Source organism: Notothenia rossii (assembly GCF_949606895.1).
Source record: "Notothenia rossii genome assembly, chromosome: 10".
Lineage (NCBI taxonomy): Eukaryota > Metazoa > Chordata > Actinopteri > Perciformes > Nototheniidae > Notothenia > Notothenia rossii.
This window is the reverse complement of record NC_136908.1, coordinates 22,091,597-22,112,601: the sequence shown is the minus strand read 5'-3', so window position 1 is coordinate 22,112,601 and position 21,005 is coordinate 22,091,597. Positions and strand designations below refer to the sequence as shown.

Sequence of the window (21,005 nt, the reverse complement as noted above, 5' to 3'; positions counted from 1 at the left end):
GGAGCTGTCCTGAGGTCAAAGCGTGTGACTGCTTCCTTTATTGCCAGGGTGCTAGGGCAACAACAGGCCCTTGATGGTGTTTTGTCTGTACAGTGGGGGACTATGAATGAATGTGAGGGCGTCAGGGCATTCACCACTGCAACTCAGATGCAGCTCCATGAGTCAGATTTGTGGCTCTCCCTATCAGGATTGTTGGGGGCATCTCCGGATGGTCTGGTAGGGTCTTCCGCTGTGCTGGAGGTAAAGTGTCCCTACGGAGCCAGGAAAATGACAATTAGTGAAGCATTTCAAATCAAGGGCTTCTTTGTCAGTAAGGAAGGAGAAACATTCAGCCTGCGTGAGGAACATCCTTACTGGCACCAAGTGCAACGTCAGCTTCACCTCACTGCAAGGAAGAAGAAATAAAAAAATTGTGAATTGTTTTTAATTTACATTTACTCGCCTTTGCAATGTTGTGGTTGTTAGAGTGTTAGGTTTCCTGTCAGCTCGTCTGTTGGGAAGATATAAAATATAGTTTCATGGAAGTCACACTGTCACATATACTGTAAGAGCATTAAGACATACAGTACATAGGCTAAAACAAAACATCTAAAGATATAACCTTGCACTTTGATAAGTCTTGTGAACACTTTCACTATTTTGACATTTTTATAGATGAAAATTGAACTAAAGAAATAAATGGTAGATTAATCCATATTGAAAATAGGTGTCAGCTGCTACACTAATTATAATAGTTATATTTCTTAATTAATGAAGATAAGATATTACTGTATTGATCCCAATTTGGGAAATGTTTGTGCTGCAGCAGCATAACAAGAAAAACAAAATATAAGTTATTATATATACAAAAGTATGTGAGGGATGGAATATTAAATTGAATATAAATGTAAAATGTACATGTGATTTTACGTCCAAGAGAAGCTATGGAGCAGAGAGTTCTCTGCCAGCCAGAGGTGATTTGTTATTAGTTCAATATGTCCAACTGATTTCCCTGGCTACAATCTTTAGTTACATGGTGAAACGTTATGCTGCTTGTACTAATAAGACTTATCATATAAGCCACACAGGTTTTAATAGGATGTATTCATTATCTTTACTTATGTTGCGGTCTTTTCAGCAGCGCCATCTCTATAACGGCGATACAGTCACTACCCATCATTTACATTTCACCGTGACATGGACAAAAATGTAACGTCAGCTTACCTCATGGCACGAATCCAGACTCTCCTTTGGAAAACATTGGCCGGGAAACGATAGAACAAGCACGTTTCATGCGAAGACCTGTGGCTGCAACCCGGAGCAAAGCAACAAACCATTGCGTAGCTAACTAGTAGCGCTAGCTTTAGCTAATGTTAGCCAACTAAACGAACTGCCGAGTAAAATTGGAAAACACTGGTAATTAATTATTCTATAATTTGTAAAACTACGCTGTTAAAAACGACAATTTCAAAAATACAGATTCTAATGGTCAGATATAGATATACAGATACTAAAGATAGGCAGGTACTTGCTTTCAAGCAGAACACAGGGGAAAACAAACTTAGCGGGAGTGTTTACGTGTTCGGCGTAATGACGTACAACGGCCTCGACAATTTCTGTAGTCCTATTCACCCATTCGGTAACAACCATCGTTTTTCAGACACGTAAACTCTTCAAAAATCCCCAGTGGGGTTACTGCTGATGTATTTAATGTTGTAGAACAAAACGTGATTTACCTCTTAAATTTGTGTCAACCACAGACCTTATTTCGAGCTATTTTCCAAAACCCTATGGAAAAAATGCATTGCTTTTTGAGGAAGGAACCGGAAGTGCTAAAAATGCTAATTTACTTCCAGGTTTTACGACGCGTCACTGCGGTTATCTATTGAGAGTGTGACAATCCTGTATCTCAGTTGGGAGGCTATTCCACAAAGAGCTGCCTTTAATGGAAAGGACATTTTGTCCAAAAGTGGTCCGTCTACGGTGGACTTCACACTCTCTTCTGGTTTCTGACCTAGTACAGCGTCCAGTGTGTTTTTTGTTGATGAATTCCCCTAAAGGAGGAGGGGCCAGTCCATGTAAACATTTATAAAAAAAACGTAAAAGACTTAAAATTGTCAAAACTCAAGAAATTGTGTTTTTCAAGGATGGTACAGTGGTGGTAGGAATTTGGCTTTCTGTCAAACACCTTGATAGCTCTCTTGTATAGCTGTTCTATTGGTTTCAAGTTTGTGGCACAAGCAAACGACCAGTTTGTAAAACAGTATTCAATATGGGATAGAATCATACAGTGGAGGTATGAAATTGACAGTTAAGAAAGGTCTAATTTGTTTAAAATGTTGCAAGTTCAATTTAATGGTATTGGATACTTTCTTAATATGTTTCTTAAAAGTCAAGTTCGAGTCCATTATGTCTCCAAGATACTTGAAGTGGGGGACTAGTTCTATTTCTGCTCAGTTTAAAAGCACATTGGATCCTTTGATTTTGACTGGTCTTTTACTGAACATCATGCATACTGGTTTTTTTTGCATTTAACTGTAAGCAAATGTTGTTCAGCCAGTGTTGAACCTTGTCCAAAGCGTTTTAGAGAGAGGATGAGATAATTTCAGTGTTACATTACATTACATTGCATTTAGCTGACGCTTTTATCCAAAGCGACTTACAATAAGTGCGTTCGACCAACAAAATACAAACTTGAAGAAAACAGAATCATATAAGTACATCAGGTTTCATAGAGCTAAAACATTTTTCCCATGTACAAAGATGACCGCATCACCGGCATACATTTGCACATTCAACTCAGGACATACATTAGGCGAGTCATTAATGTACAGAGAAAACAGTAATGGTCCAAGAATGGAACCTTGTGGAACCCCAACAGGGTTCACAAGGTTGGGGGATTTGGCACCGTTGACCAAAACACACTGTTTTCTGTTCGATAAGTAAGACTTAACCCACTGTATTGAATCAGCCGAAAAATTGAAATACGTCAGCTTTGTAAGGAGCACTTGGTGGTCAACAGTGTCAAAAGCCTTACTGAGATCAAGGAAGACAGCACCTACATACAGTATGGGCTCGTGTCCAACATACATTTAACCTTTTCCACAAAGACACAGTTAGCTGTCTCAGTGGAGTGGTGAGCACGAAAACCAAACTACATTGGGTGGAGTGGAGCGAAACCTTTGTCTAAATGTTTGGTGATTAGTTTTGACACCCATTTCTCAGCTACCTTAGAGACACAGGGGAGGATGCTGATTGGTCTATAATTGGACATTATTGCCTTATCCCAGATTTAAAGATCGGTGTCACCGTGGCCACCTTCCAGGATGATGGAACTTCCCAAAAACTTAATTTTTTGATAGGAGCCATATGATCCTCAATGCATTCTTAATGACACTCAGTGCTGCAGTTGGTTGCCATGGTGCTGCTGGTCAGATTGAAACCTTTGATCTCTGGGCTCACACAGGTGTTATGATTATTTGTTATGATTCAGCTCAGCACAGAAACAAACACTGACAAACACACTGGACTTTGGTGCTGCTCACACGGGAACGTTTGCATTTATGCACAGTATGCATTTTCAAAAAAGTCTTCCGTTCACACATATTCGTTTCATTTGACGTGTCTGTTCACACGAGAACGCTGGAAACGCTGTAGTACATATGCCAGGACTGTAAGTGGCGCTGTACTTCCACACGAGACCGCTCGAAAGCGCTGGACACGCTATAGTACATATGCCGGGCCTAACTTCCGCCACAAAATACACCAAAAGCAGCGAGGGGGGAGGCGGGAGGCGGGGAGAGGCGGGGCTACCGTTATTTTTTCAGGAAATGATCGTATAGAGGCGGTTACACGGAGCCGTTGGACCCCCCAGAGCGTTTAGTTTGCAAATCTATCCACCTTGGGACCCGTTGTCGTTTGTGGGGTCCGTTTCTATCGTTTTTTTACGGCCTTGTGTAAATGAAAGGGCTATACGCAAGATAAACTATGCGGATCCAACCCGTTTTGTTCTCGTGTAAAGGGGGTCTTTAACAGACTGTCTCAGCCTATTATTTTCTGTCTGATGAAGACTTCATACAGTAAATGTTCCAAATATGTTATACATTAATGGTGACGTATGGTTTTAGTCGAAAAGTTTGCAGTCAAAATATTCTGCTGCTTTCCCAAGCCTTTTTACTTTCTTTTCTCTTCTTAATGCAAATTAATTCACTACTACTTACATCTGATATTTAACACCTTCAGCCTACTTTCAGCTGCAGAAACCATTCAACTATTACATTATTCAGCTATTTCATGACATCAAGGCTATAGGTGTTGTTGTTTATACCTTTTTTTAAACCTTTTCTTTTAAATATTAAGCTTTTTCTGCATTTTAGTAGCTAAAAGCAGCTACCATTCGGCTAATAAGCTTTTTCTGCATTTTCATCTAAATTCAGCAATAAATGTTCACAGTTTACAGCATTCGCACGCATTTTCTGCAGGACATTATCTAGTTGGTCTCTAGATTTCATTAAATTCCTGCACTGTAGATTCAGCCAGGGAATAATATGTTCCTTCCTGTCCCTAAGGCACCCTCTCATTGAGAAGGAAGACATTGTATCATTAATTTGAGATATAAACAGATCACTGTTTTCACCAATATCTTCAGAGGACAGAGTGTCCCCCCAATTAATCATTTTCACTGCATCCATAAAATGTTGTTGCAGGTTTTTGGGGATGAAGCGTGAACCCAAGGCAGGAGTTTTAGGTGTGGCCGTGAACCTTTTTTTTGTGAGTTTCCTGGCAAAAAGAACACGATTATGGTCAGAAAGACCAGTCAGGAAGTTGTAGGTTTGAACAATTCTGTCAGCTTTGTTTCACAAGTTCCACATACACACACACACAGGTTACCAAATAAGGAGTGAGAGTGACGCGTAGAAAAACCGGAAGCTGTGTTAACCTCTGGTGGCTACCATTAGCAGCACATTTTTATTCTCCAATTTTTGCATAAAAATTGAATTATGGATTATCAATATTTTTTTCAGACACATTGGATTAACCTATGGATTAAACTTCAGCCGCGTTTTTTCTCGTTTTAATACCATAGAACACGACTTTTGATCAGAATAACAGCTAAGGTGAGCATATCTCCGTGTTTTGCTACCTAAAGCTACGTCGTGTTTTGTCTTTGCTTCCCCTGTCACGAGTTCCGATCACTCAGTGATGATACGTATACTTCTATAATCTGTAGAATCTCAGGATGTTAGCGAAGCTTGTTTGTGCAGATCCAATAAGTATATTGATTGGTATAGCTAGAGTTCTGTAATAACGGCATTAACCTGTTAAGCCCGAGAGACCCCGGTACTGGGGGCTTCCTGCAACATATTGCAGGAAACAGTGTCTGAGGGAATGTTCATTTAATAAACTATGAATGTTTTATATCCATGTAACGGAAAGAAACTCATCTAACTGTTCATTTTTTTTTTTAAATCCCAAAAAAAAACACAATGCTAACGCCGAGCCTCTGAATTAGCAACGAGCGAAAAATGCTAACAGATGACTACACCGAAATTCACTCACAAAACCTTATTTTTTATCTTTGCTGCACATCTCAACCTATTATTTCACATCGTGAGGTGACACAGAATCGAAGGGTACCCTTCATTATCACTCAATTATACGAACTCTCGGAGATAATAACAAGAACACACATCAAAACATATGGAGCTAGGTAGCTAGATACGCTAACATGGCTCACCTCTGTTGTAGTCTGGTCAAAAGTAATCTTCAATGGCATTAAGACGATTAAAAACGATGCTGTTAATCCGTAGGTTAATCCAATGTGTCTGTGTCACTTTGAATGATTTCTGATAATCCATGAGCAATAAATCTGTTTTTCGGTTTTGAGATGTCAGACCTAGAGAAAGCTTCACTCTGGAGCAAAACTGCGTGTGCGAAGCCCCCACCTTTTTTGTTTTACTATGTATGTGTGTGGGGAGATTCCCCTTCGATTCTATTGGCTCTAATGGTCAGAAAGAGATTTCAATCACCCAAATCGACCTGTTTTTTCGCTCATGGTAGATTCAGAGGATCAGCGTTAGTCTTGTGTTTTTCTTTGCTAAAAATGGTTCATATCATCAGTTAGTTGAGTTTCTTCCCGTTACATGGATGTGAAACATTCATAGTTTATTAAATATTAAGAAGCCCTCAGACGCTGTTTCCTGCAGATGATGCGTTTTTCCGCCCGGGGGCAGGGGTGAAGGTGTTCAACAGGTTAAATAATTAAGATACTATACAGTTATACATCAACTTAATAATGAACATGTGACACAAAAGAATGTTCAAATGCTTTACAATAAATAATTAACAGAATTATTTGAAACTTAATGGTGGGGTAGGTAATTTTGGCTAAACCAGCTCGAGTGCGCTATCATATGAAAATACACTGCCGGAAGAAATCTGCTACTTCCTTACATAGCCTCTCCTCCAACACACACAAACGCGCACATGACCAATGAGAGCACCATCCAGTTATTATGCGGCTAAAATTAATAGTACTACGGCTTCCACAGATGAATTTTTTTTCATGCATTTTTTGTCAAATCACAAATATTAATTGCTATCGGGATGTTAAGAGTATTCCATGGAATATAACAAAAAGTGTATCTCGAGCCGGTTTCTCAAACTTACCTACCCCACCTTTAAGTGGTAGTAAACTTGTCCACCCTCAATTGCTAGTATACAAAATACCAGTACTGCAGCTGTTGTCATGTTCTTCACAGATCCCTCACAAATGAATTGAGCAAGTCAATAGATTTTTGGTCATCTATTGTCTCCCTTTCAAATGTGGGTTTTCTTGACCTTTGTGCTGATCCCCGCCATAGATCCATTGGCCCTTCAGCATTGAAGTCTTGGATTGGCCAGACTAATACATTTCTAATGTTAAATCAATAAAAACCATTCACAGTTAAGAATTAGATATTAATTATTAATGCTGTAAATTACCTTTAATATGTCTAACTATATTTAAAATGTGTTACCTTTTTATAGAAGTGATTTTCATTTTATGCCAATATTTTCCATGCACTTTTATTTTGGTAGTAATAAGATCGGGACTCTTATTTTTGAAGGAACTTTTACCGGAAGTGAATGGAAAACATTCCTCTTTGCTTTTCGTTCAGGTTTACCTTGCACTTTATCAGTTGAATCACTTTGAACATTCGTTTGAGATGTTGACGGGTTTGCCGAACTTTTTACCCACTGAAAAAAGGGGGACTGGCAATCTGTTGGATTTATCCAAGCCTATTTTGTGAATGTTATACAATTGTTTCGTGTTCCAAAGCAAAATGTAATAGTATTGTGTAGAATCTACATTGTATGAGGAGAGAGTACATGAACGTGTTGAGGTCATGTTGGGATAAAATCAGTCAATCAAATAAGTGTATCACTTCCACCGCGAAATCGTGCGCAATGCATTTCTTTTTGGAAGAAGACAGCCGCAAGGAACGCAGATCTGTCACGCCATTACTCAGCTCGGATCGGTAAGTATGGATTGCTGGAATACATTGGAATATTAGTTATTGCGTAACCATCAGTGGCGACTGGTCATTAGGGGCAGGTGGGGCACAGCCCGACCTAGTGTCAGCAGAATGTATTAAAAATAATGATTACAAAAAAATGCAAAACATAAATAAATATATAAAATATATTTTAAGATCATGTTTAATCATCTGATTCGTCTGTACATTGCTGTTTTAGTCTGTGTTCTTCTAATCAGTGTCTACAGTGTGTGCCTATTGAGCTGTTTAGAGCCATGTGGGACAAAACCCGATCATGCCCTCCATCTCACTGTCTAAGTGAACGGTGACTGTAAAAACTACACTGCGCATGCTCAGAGTATTGCCCTATTTAATGTGTGTGGCAAAAAAATAATGACCATAGGGGCATAGTGCTGCCATCCCCACCATACGTCATCTCACATAATTCCGAGCTGATTGGCTGTAAGTACGTGTGCTGCGAAAAGTGTGGTGTGTGAAGAGGAGGAGAGAGATGCGTCCCAAAACCAGGAAGTAAGCTGCGCATGGGTTCCCTCCACAAATAGCAATGAGATTTCTACATAGGATTTTAGAAAATAGCTCAAAATAAGATCTGTGGGAAACGTACCTGTTAGATAAATGCACGTTTTGTTCAGCCAGAATATCCACATGTCTACCCTACTTTTATAATTTTCGAATCATAAATCTATCGATTAGATTTATGATAGACTTTTGAAACTAAAAGAAGATAAGGAGGACTTTTACAAACAAGTAAGAGAGATTTTTGTCCAGAAGGATAGCCAAATGGACTTCATCTTCAAGTCAAGGTAAGACCGCAATTTTATTGAAAATGGGATCTTACTAAGAGAGAAAAAATTCAATATTTAAATGATAAAATTACATTTTTTGGGTATCATTTTGTTGAACTGTATGTTTAAAATTAATCGAAGCATCAGACAAAAAAAGCTTTTGAAAATAATATTATATTTTGATTTAGGTCAAAATATTAAATTTGTAAACCTGAAGAGTCAGTGCCAGTGCCTCACCAGCCATGAACCTCACTGCAGAAGCTTATATATAGAAATCTAAGTTGTCTGTGCCCCACCACTTTTGTACATATAGAAATGCCACTGGTAACCATATGAAGTATACTGCATTGAAAGTCACCAACATAAGTTAATGAACTGTCATGAAGTTATTTGCTCTCGTGCTGTTGATTTACCTTGCCCGCCGCAAGGTGTGTTGGTTCGTAGCTACTTAATGCTATCTGTTAATTTAGCCATTGTTAGCTAATGTCACATTAGGATTAACATTAGCTTTCAAACTAAAGCTTTGGTCAACGAGCAGTTTCCCGATTTTGGATCAACAAAGTACATCTTATTATCTTATACTAACAGAACTACGCCTATTGCGTACAGCGCCCATAAACTATGGCGCACCCCCCCCCCCAAATCAAGTTGAACTGCCCCAGCCCCAGTAAAAACCAGAGGTTTATGTAAAATAGTTATTTTTTGAAATAATGGTTTTAGTATGCAATTATAGGTTTTAAATGTTGTATTTGTGTTAATTTAAAATAAATCAAACTCCCAAAAAACGTATACAGCTTTTATTAACATTGGAATTTACTGTGTAATCGGCCGCGGGGGGAGAGCTTTAGAGAGCTCTCTCCTGAAAGACTGAACGGCTCTGATAACCTCAGCTCAGTGAGGTAAAGGCACACCTTTATATGATCATTAGTTATACAAAAATAAGAGAATAGATTTTCATCTATTCTCTTATAGTATAAAATACTATATGACAGTAAAAAAAAGTTGTTATTAATAAACAAGAATACAGTTTAAAAGGGGAGTGATTTGTAAAATATCCATAAAGAAAAAGAAAATCTGCTTCCAGTTCTGTTTCAAATGGGTGTTGAGAGATGTATCCATAGATCTCCTCATATAGCATCCCCCCGGACCCCCCTAGAGGAGGTGAGGTCCACCCCCCACTTAAATCATGCTCAAATGGATAGGATACTAAATACATTTGCACACATCTTGTGTCCATATCTTTCTGTTTTGGTGGTGCCACAACCATGCATGCATACGCGAATCATAGTGAGTGTCTGCATTTGGGGGGGGGGGGGGGGCGCCAGCTAAAATCTTGCCTCACACGTGGCGTTTCACTGTCAAGGGGAGCGTGTATGTAATTACATTGCAAATGATGACTGATTTGAGCCCCACCACTGTATGGGTTAGCCCTACCATAGATTACCCAACAAAAATACTCTGGAGCCGCAACTGCCGACCCGTATTGCGCATGCGCAGATCTAAAATCCAGTAGAAATGATAAAAAAAGTAAAAGTCTGCTGCTTATTGTTCTACTTGGCCAAAATAGAGTCAAAGAGTATATGAGAGTGAGAGTGTGTTAATTAATATATTTGGCGGTTTGGAATAAGTCTGTAGATTTGTTTGTGTGTGTGTTTCATGTATAGGCCTCTCACGATAATTAATTTAGTTGGATACATTTACCCGGAAATTATTGCGATAATATTGTCGGCACCGTTGTATGACCACTTTAGACCACTGACATAATGATAATATATAATAATAATTCAAGGACATCCTTTCAAACTGCTAGTCACATCCTCATGTAAATGGCAATTTATCGAGTTCATTTTTATTTATCGTACGATACGTCAATTAATTGCTTATCGCGACAGGCACACAATAAAACAGTGGAAACAAACATGTGTTTGACTTTCGTTAGTGAATGAAACTGTGTGCCCTTTATAGTCTGTGTCCAATATTGTGTATTTGTATATATTGTATATATATATCCTATATATATGCTAAGGTCCCGCTGCTGACACGATAGCAGTCATTTCGTGCGCATATGTGTATTAAACCCATGATATCAAAATCTCACTCCAACCAGGTACCCAAAGTTGGCAACCCTGCTCTAGGTGATAAAGATAGGCTATATGCTCTAGTTACCAGAAGCACATGGCTTTATGCAGCATATTGCTAATTGTTATGCAGACTGACATCATCGGACTTTCCCAGTGCCCCATGTAGCAGTGATTATTATGATAAGGATAGGTATCCTTTGACTTGAGAAGTCAATACTACTTGGTACCAGGTTATTTCGGTAGGTACCCAGCCCTATATATACATGCAGAAATGTATATTGGCTATTTGTTGCTCTGCTATAAAAAAGATTGGCATCATCCCTCAAAAAAACATAATCTGTTGACCTGTAGAATATTTACTATTTGTGTTTATAGAAATACATTTTTGCATTGTATAAGTATTTTTTGTGTTGCTCTTTGTTGCTGCAGATTGAAAGGCGAACTCTGTGCGTGTCTGGAGTCGGCGCTTTTACTGTGGGCTCAAATTTATGTGGTGAGAATACAATTGTATTTTGGTTTAACCCTGTCCCACTCGGTTATGTGATTGGCCATTGTGTGATGTGTCACACTTTTTGAAATGCTTTTTAAAACAGTTGTGTCACTACTGTTACTTAGACCTTCCCCATTTTATTATTGATTGATGTTTGATGTTTCATTTTGACAGCTTGTGTTGTATTTGTCAGAATTTTCTCATTAGACATTAATCCTTCTTTGTTTCCATTTCTCTTTGCGGTGAATGGTGCTGCAAGTTCGCCAGAATGTTGCTGTGAATGTGGCGCTGTAAGGCCTGCCCCTCAGTTTTACCAAGTACGTCCCAAATATTAAAACATTATCGAGTGAAACATAGATATTATTGGAATAATAATCGTTTTCCTTGTTCCTGTACAGGAATTTGGGCCTAGAGTTAAAAGAAAAATACCGTGATAACGTCACAAATTAAAATGACTGCAAGTTTTGTGTAGCACAAGTTCTAATTAAACCTCCTTGACAACAGAAACACAAAGCACATGCTGCTGATGTTATGTCCTTACTGGTTTTCAGACTAACTGGTTTCCATATGTTGTGTTTACCGAACGCAGCAGTTGTGGTCTGCCTCTGTCACCAGATTTGTCACACATTCACAAACATATTATTGGCAATTTTCAGGTCCACATCTCGTATCTACTGTGGTGAATATGATTGTATAAGTTAGCACTACATCAGATCCGCCTAAAAAAAAGGTTTGTCAAAAATATATCTTTTGCAAGATCGCGTCGAGCTGGAATAGATCTCGGTAGAGCAAAATGCTTTCAGCATTCACACCCAATATTCCATAGCAGAAATCAAATGCTGAGCAAACATGCATACAGTTATGTGATTGGCAGGTGTAAGTTTAATGAAACAAATGTGTCTATGTCAGTGGGCTGTGTTGTTAAAAAATTGTTTCATTTTGTTTCAGGTTAACGCAGAGTTCAAGCGGATTACAACTATGCCTCTACAGTCAAGGTTCCTGTCACAGCTTGACATACACTCCGCAAGTCTGCTGAGGATGTTCTCGAAACAATCGGGGCAGCAGGGCAAGAAGTTAAAAAACATGGCTGCCATGATGACAGTAAGAACTTTTTAACTGTGTGTGTGTGTATAACATTTCCTTTTCGACATTAGGTCAGTCTAAAAACAATTATCGACCAATCAGATTGCTTGATTTGACTTGTCAGTTTTATAAATATATTTAAATTTCTTTCGTTACGAAACAAATTTACAAAGCATAAGATGGAAACATTTAAGATTAACTTCGACCTCGGTCTTACTATGGAGGAGTGGATTGAGCAGTGCCTATCTCCAGAAAAAAAAAAGCTGGAAACTGGAAAAGTACCAACATCCAAAAGCTTTCTGATGCGGGTCTTGAAACAAAGCAGAGAAATGATGACCGTTAGTGGCCACAGGTGCGAAAGCTCTCTTCAGAGCTACTGGAAGCCGAATCTCGGGGACCGGAGAAAGTGGAGCAATATTCTCGCCACGCCAAGCAACAGCCTAGAACAACCTCAACCTCAAGTACCCTCGTAAGCCATGCTACTGATGCTGGACAGTTTTTCAGTGGGTGCACAATAAACGGCAACATACACATGAATGTAAATAAATAGCCACATAATGGATCAACGCTTTCTGTCTAATATGCTGTTAGTGCGAGGTGGTTGCTATGCAACAACACTATGTTTCGTGAAGGCAACGGAGGGACTATTTTATTTTGAACATCATTATTTACTAATAAAAACTATTTAAATTAGAGTGTGTATTTTTCTTTCATATTGCCACACTTGGTAACCGTTTTATAAAAGCAATAGCTCACTTCAGGCCGTGATATATGCTCATTATATCAAAGCTAAGGGGGTTGTCGACCCTCCGCTTCGCTTCGGGCCGAACCACGCCCCTTAGCTGTGATATAATGAGCATATACCACGGCCTCAGGTGAGCTATTGCTTAAACATAGGGTGTATTATGAATCAGGAGTAGGACCTAATGCTTTGCTCATTAGTCTCCAGCATTTGATGTCATTGCATTTCACCTGTTTATTCTCTCCAACCTTCTCCTCTTTTGAAAAGTCTGTGATATATATATATATATATATATATATTAGGGCTGTCAAGTTAACGCGTTAATAACGCGTTAACGCAAAAAAAGATTAACGCCACTAATTATTTTAACGCGATTAACGCATGTGTATTTTTTTACCTCGGCCGCCCCGTAGTTTAAGAGCGCATCGAGATTAAAATACCATCTACAAACTGATGCTGACAGCCCCGCTCCTGCCGCCCGCTTGCGGCAGACCACACTTCCACGCTCACGGGCAGGCCCCGACTGGCCATCAGGAGGACCGGGAGGGTGTGTGTATGATATAGTGTATGACCATACCTATAGCTATAAGGTATATTTATACATTTTATTTTTCAAAATACCAAACAGATCATTTTTTAGCCATGCCTCGTTTCGCTCATTTTCGGTCTATTCCAAGCCTGTCTTTGAAAATTCTGAGCAGCAGCTGACCACGCCCCCCTGCAGAAGAGGGGGGGCATGAGCCGGCGAGAGTCACGTTACCATGTTTGCTGTGATTACGAGTGTGGAATAAACATGTCATCTCAGAGCAATGCATGTGTTCAAGCATATTATCAATTTGATCCAGAAACTGACCCTGAAGCAGCGGAGGTTTTGGTGGAGGTGCAAACATCTCGGTTGCAGCAGGACGTTTCTGAATGGTTAGTTGACAAGCTGTTTTCCCTATTTATTTTACTCTGTTTGTTACGATGCTTGCTACTTATTCCGTTCATATTTTGGCTAATTAGCAAGAATGCAATGTGTAAAGTTTGTAACTTAGAGTTTGGCTCATTCTCCTGATAGGTGGAGAGTTGACCAATAAGCGGAGCACCTCTTTGTGACGTAGAAAAGTGTTGAAATCTGGATCCATTTTTTTCAGATCCGTTGCAGCCCCTTCCTTAGAGATTTGGCTAAGGAGGAAAGGGTTGTGTTTTCTGACACTTGGTGAGTTCCCTGGAACACCGGGGACACTTATTCATGTATAAAAGACGTACAAAGGTGCATTTTGCATGATAGCTCTCCTTTAAATGAAAACAGAGGAGCGACATTTCGCCACAACTGCGCCGAGCACTTGACTTTATGCAGGTAGCCAGACAGTGGGACATTGTACGAAAAGTCAGCACACTCAGCACGGATAGTGCGCGCAACATGATTGCAGCGTCCAGGCAGCTCCCGTTCGAGCATATGCCTTGAGAGAGACACACACATAGGCCTGTCACGATAATTAATTTTGTTGGACGATAAATTTTTCTGGAAATTATTGCGATAAACGATAATATTGTCTGCACCGTTTTAAGACATAATGATAGTATATAATAATAATTCAAGTACATCCTTTCAAACATAACTTTTTATTGAACATTCAACATTGCAAATGAAATGTGAAATAATATTAAAATATATAAATTATATATAATAAATAAAACAAATTAATTAAATTATAATAAATTAATTAAATCACACAACCAAAACAATAAATTAAATAGTCAGGCTGGAAAACAGAGCTCTCTCTCTCATATATATATATATGTATATATATATATATATATAAATAAATAAATAAATATGCGCACACATTATCTCACAAGCAAAAAAAAACTCCTTAAAACAACAGTCAAGTGTACAGTCCACTGTCAAAGACCCAGATGCCTCAACAGGCCATATCCAAATCTGTTTTTCTAAGTTTTCAAGCAAGGAACACCAACATGTTTGCATTGTCGGGCGGGGGCTCTCCATCTCCAGCTGCCGTGTTTGCTCCCAGCTGGGAAAACGGAATGGGGTGGTTGTGTTTTAGGTGGTTTAAAATGCGTGGTATTGCCTGCTTTTGTCGCTACCTTTTTTAAACCAATGCGACACACCGCCCGGCTAATTCAAGTCCGTAGGTTCGCCTCGTTGATTTGGTTTGAATCCAAAATACTGCCACACCGGAGAATCGAGATGTGTAGTTAGGTTTTGTAACCAATTCCATTTCACTTTAAATTCCCCGCGAGTAAGTCACACGTTGTCTCCTGCTTGTCGCTATATTATTAATTTGGCTGCTAAGCTGCTGCACGTGCACGCGGAGTGTCCTGACCTGGCTGTGTGTCAGCCCCGCCCCTCACAGCGCGCCTGGCAGCCACAGCGCTCCAGGCTAAAATGCTGGTCACATCTTTATGTAAACGGCAATTTATCGAGCTCAGAAAAGTTATCGAGTCCATTTTTATTTATCGTACAATAAGTCAATTTATCGATTATCGCGACAGGCCTACACACACACACACACACACACACACACACACACACACACACACACACACACACACACACACACACACACACACACACACACACACACACACACACACACACACACACACACACACACACACACACACACACACACACACACACACACACACACACACAATTGTGTGTTAGAGGTTCCAGGTTGAATTGAGGTGAATATTTGTATTGTTCAGAGGTTGTTCTGTTTAATATTCATGAGAATATTTGTCATTGTTCAAATGATAATAAACATAAAGCATATGTGTCCACTCATATGTTGATAAGAGTATTATTGATACAAATATTCCTCTAAGGTACATTTAGAACAGATAAAAAATGTGCGATTAATTTGCGATTAATCGCGATGAACTATGGACAATCATGCGATTAAATATTTTAATCGACTGACAGCCCTAATGTATATATACATATATATAATATATATATATATATATATATATATATATATATATATATATATATTACCAATAATAATTACCATTCAGCTGTGTTTATTCACTCAATTTAATCTACAACCTACAATCTTAGCCAGGTTGGTGAAACCCACAGGTGAAAACAAACCAGGTCTTCTTCTTCGCAAGCAACTTTCTGGGTGCATTTTGCTAATTAGTGTAGTGCTACAGTGGAGTTTACCAGTATTGTCAAATAAGCAAATTGTGTCTTAATGGTATCTGAGTAAAAAAAATATTATCCTTAAAGAAATGATTTGTCTTCTACCAGGACATGACTGAGGCCAACACACTACGTAACAGTGGGGATCTATGTTTCCAGAGAGACTCCCAGCAATGACTATTCTGATGTCGGAGTAATCCTCGAGGGTGTGGTGGTGCTTCATGATCTGGAGAATGTGGCTCTTGCAGCTGCAATGCTGTTTGGACTCGTGCAGGCCCTAAACGTGAATTACCCGTCGAAGCTCCGCTACACTTTAGAAGTTATTCAGAGGGTTATAATGGAGTTGGATGCATCTGACCTTTCAAGAAAGGCCCAAAACTTGAAAAGGAAAATGCACGAGTGAAGAGAGCTCACTGTCCATGTTCACGGCTCACTGTTCCTACACTGTTCCTGTAGTTGAGGTAGATGCAGAGTCTAAATTCCTGGACTGAGTGGTGTGGCTGGTTCTCCTACCGCCATTCCAGTTATTGATGCCTTGTAAAAAGCAGGGGATGCTTTTTATATATATATTTGTTTTGTTTTTGTTTACCTTGTTACTGTTGTAACAGAATGGCTAAACAATATGTAAGGTCCTTTTTAATATCTGTACTTATCAAATTGGAGATTGGATGTTTTAGAAAGACTTGAGTGATTGTTTAATCTCCAGATTCTGGAATAAACGTTCTAATCGTTTTCAATGGAAAAAAAGTGGGTTATGTTAAGAGTGATCAAGAAAAAGTTAATTGAAAAGTATTAGACAACAAGAACACATTTATTGCTGACATTTTAATAGTTTATTGTACTTGTATTTAAAAATCTGTTTGATATTTACATTAAATTATATTTATAAATATAATGTATATAAAAAAAATTACAATTCTGAAAACAGGTCATTGACATGGGAATATTAAAATAACAAATATTTCTTGAGTTATGTGATCAAATAATGTTGGAATAAAAAGGATTGAATTGTGTTTGATGAAAGTGATAAAATTGGGTGGGAGTAAAATGATGAAAGTGTTTAATTTACTTTATTGAAACATATTTCAATAACTTTCAATCAACACAAAGTATTTGCGTTGATTGGACATAAATTGTTTGTGTTGATTTAAAACAATTATATAGGTTGCTGCCAAAGCAAACTATTTGTGTGCAACCAATGTCCACAATTGAATTGAGTAAATCCAATGTGTTCTTTTTTTCAGTGAACAGTCAAGCAACTTAATTTGCTTCGCCATTTTTTGTAAAACAAACACACGGCGCACCGCTTACGCGAGTAAACGTGCATCGCTTTCCGTAATCACACGTGCAACTTAAGTATCAATTTCCGACTGGTCACAATAATAATTGAAAAATATCACTCTTAATACAACAAATAATTAACATTTATCTATTTTGGGGAGCACATTTAGCTGTTTACTGTCCTTATTTCTTTATGTTAACAACTACGCCAAGAAGTGGTTGATATTTTTTCTGAATGGTTGCCAATGGCAACCGTTACTGTCGAGCCCTGCTTGAATTAAGTAATTAAGTAACAGCAAAAAATCAATAACTAAAATCATGCACATATTTGAATCTTTGCTGGATCCACTGTTGAATTTACCACAAGATATATATTTTAGAAACCTGAAGGCATTTTAAGATTTGTATGAAAGTATTATCCCAAAAACTCAATAGCAGAGATTATCATTGAAAGTTTTGCTGAATAGTTTCATGTTCACTTCACTTACCTTAAGCAACGTAACGCCCCGTCCACACAGCAGCTTTGAAAAAATCTTGAAAATCTTGGAGGTGGGTGTGTCTGAAAACTTAGGGATTTTTTGCGAGCAACACAACCAACAACCAATCACATGAATCTCCCGCCCCGACATACAAAGCAATAGCATTGTTAAAACGAAGTAAACTGGATATAAACTCCCCAAACAGGCAAAAACCTACCAGTTTCACCCACTGTCTCTGCCACCTCCCTCCATGCCTGGTTCCTCCGGTTTGTATCCCGGTAAATAGTACTGGTTGTAAAGAACCGGGTGATTTGCTACCGTAATTTCTCGTTTGGAATATTAGGAAATGAAATGTATGTCTCTCCCAGCTTACACGTGGCTAGATTGGCTAGCGCTTGTACTGTCAGATTTGCATAAACGGGATTTGATTGGCTGACGCTTCCAGCTCAGCTTCAAAAGTTGAACATTGCTCAACTTTTGAATCCTGAAAATCCTGGAAATCTTCGCTTTGCTTCCCCACAATGCAGTTCGGCGAAAAAAGAGGCAAAGTGACGTCACCCCCATTCAAAGTCAATGGGCAGAGAAGCGTTGGAAGCGTTGGAAGATTTTTGTAAAGCTGCTGTGTGGACGGGGCGTAAAACGTGCAGACCGGGAGCAACAGATGTCGGTTAGCCGGCTAGCATCACAGAGCCGCACTGCTGATCATGTTAGCTTAGCTTGGTAGCCTCAGCTAGGTCTGGAACTTCCAGCTCGGTGTCAGGAGGCCTCTTTGCCCTTATTCGGATCAGGCTGGAGCAGGCGGGAGTTAGACTCTGACGTCACTGTCGAGCCGTTAGTGGCCGACACCGCCTACTTTAGACTTCTCGGCAACTCTGCATGGGTGACGTCACGGACACTACGTCCATACAGTCTATGCCTGCGACCTGTAACCTTTGACCTTTGAACTTTGTATGCTACCAAAAGAGTTATTAAACCTACTTGAGGCCTGTTTCCGACTCCTATTGTGGAACGTTGTAATAGTTTACACTATGCTTATTACTAATAGCTACCTTTCAATCAACCAGGTTGTTAGTGTGCTGCAAAACTCATGTCCTCTCAGAACACAACCAGCCAGCAAAGTCCAATGCCGAATAACTGATAAGTAACTGTTTCATGACCCATACATGTTTCATAAGCAAACAGTTTAAATTAAATGTTTTTGACTCAGGCAGAGAGACCTGTTCCAACAGTACTGGCAGTTTGGATGAAAATTGAGTTAATTTCACTGCTCCGGCTGCACTGGAAATGTATTCTCTGCTGTTAATCATTTCCCTCAGTAATTATGTAGAAAACAATGCACACACACACCGCAGATCCATGTTTGTGTGTTTTCCTCAGTATTGAGTTACATGATGCTAATTGTTGCTGTATGTTCGAATCAGTCATGCTGTCAGCTTGCATGTGCCCTCAATTTCAGCCTCTTATGCCATGTTGTTTTTGCGCGTCTTCTTCTTCCTTCAGCCTACATCACTGTACCCCCCCACCCTCTCCCCTCACACATACAGTGGGGAAAAAAAGTATTTAGTCAGCCACCAATTGTGCAAGTTCTCCCACTTAAAAAGATGAGAGAGGCCTGTAATTTTCGAGGTATACCTCAACTATGAGAGACAAAATGAGAAAAAAAAATCCAGAAAATCACTTTGTCTGATTTTTAAAGAATTTATTTGCAAATTATGGTGGAAAATAAGTATTTGGTCACCTACAAACAAACAAGATTTCTGGCTCTCAAAGACCTGTAACTTATTCTTTAAGAGCCTCCTCTGTCCTCCACTTGTTAACTGTATTAATGGCACCTGTTTGAACTCGTTATCAGTATAAAAGACACCTGTCCACAACCTCAAACAGTCACACTCCAAACTCCACTATGGCCAAGACCAAAGAGCTGTCAAAGGATTCCAGAAACAAAATTGGAGACCTGCAGCAGGCTGGGAAGACTGAATCTGCAATAGGTAAGCAGCTTGGTGTGAAGAAATCAACTGTGGGAGCAATTATTAGAAAATGGAAGACATACAAGACCACTGATAATCTCGCTCGATCTGGGGCTCCACGCAAGATCTCACCCCGTGGGGTAAAAATGATCACAAGAACGGTGAGCAAAGATCCCAGAACCACACGGGGGGACCTAGTCAATGACCTGCAGAGAGCTGGGACCAAAGTAACAAAGGCTACCATCAGTAACACACTAACCACCAGGGACTCAAATCCTGCAGTGCCAGACGTGTCCCCCTGCTTAAGCCAGTACATGTCCAGGCCCTTCTGAAGTTTGCTAGAGAGCATTTAGATGATCCAGAAGAGGATTGGGAGAATGTTATATGGTCAGATGAAACCAAAATAGAACTTTTTGGTAAAAAACTCAACTAGACGTGTTTGGAGGAGAAAGAATGCTGAGTTGCATCCAAAGAACACCATACCTACTGTGAAACATGGGGGTGGAAACCTCCTGCTTTGGGGCTGTTTTTCTGCAAAGGGACCAGGACGACTGATCCGTGTAAAGGAAAGAATGAATGGAGCCATGTATCGTGAGATTTTGAGTGACAACCTCCTTCCATCAGAAAGGGCATTGAAGATGAAACGTGGCTGGGTCTTTCAGCATGACAATGATCCCAAACACACCGCCCGGGCAACGAAGGAGTGGCTTCGTAAGAAGCATTTCAAGGTCCTGGAGTGGCCTAGAAAGTCTCCAGATCTCAACCCTATAGAAAATCTTTGGAGGGTGTTGAAAGTGCGTGTTACCCAGCGACAGCCCCAAAACATCACTGCTCTAGAGGAGATCTGCATTGAGGAATGGGCCAAAATACCAGCAACAGTGTGTGAAAACCTTGTGAAGACTTACAGAAAACGTTTGACCTCTCTCATTGCCAACAAAGGGTATATAACAAAGTATTGAGATTAACTTTTGTTATTGATCAAATACTTATTTTCCACCATAATTTGCAAATAAATTCTTTAAAAATCAGACAATGTGATTTTCTGGATTTTTTTTTTTTTTTTTTTCTCATTTTGTCTCTCATAGTTGAGGTATACCTAGGATGAAAATTACAGGCCTCTGTCATCTTTTTAAGTGGGAGAACTTGCACAATTGTTGGCTGACTAAATACTTTTTTGCCCCACTGTACACACAGTCCCACCTCCCTATGCCCAAACTACAGTGAAGCCCATTCAACCGATTCTCCGCAGTGCTGAAAGAGCAGAGTGAAGTAAAGAAGGAGAAGGAGGAGGAGTGAGAAGAGAGGAGAGGGGAGATACGGGGAATCACGAAAGAGAGACAGAGAGAGAGTGTGCGGCGAGAGCAGCAAAGAGGGAGGGTGAGAGATAAGGGGGAAAACTGCAAATTTGGTGGTCAGGTCTCCCAGT

At 39.5% G+C, this 21,005-nt stretch overlaps 2 long non-coding RNA genes across 2 annotated transcripts in view; both read left to right on the top strand.

Annotated features, from left to right (window-relative positions):
* Positions 1–21,005, top strand: part of LOC307022339 — a 165,336-nt gene that overhangs the window by 74,619 nt on the left and 69,712 nt on the right. The window lies entirely within an intron of this gene.
* LOC307022944 lies at positions 13,401–16,468 on the top strand. Its single transcript, XR_013803531.1, has 3 exons — positions 13,401–13,616; positions 13,835–13,899; positions 15,961–16,468. It is a non-coding gene; the product is annotated as an uncharacterized lncRNA (long non-coding RNA).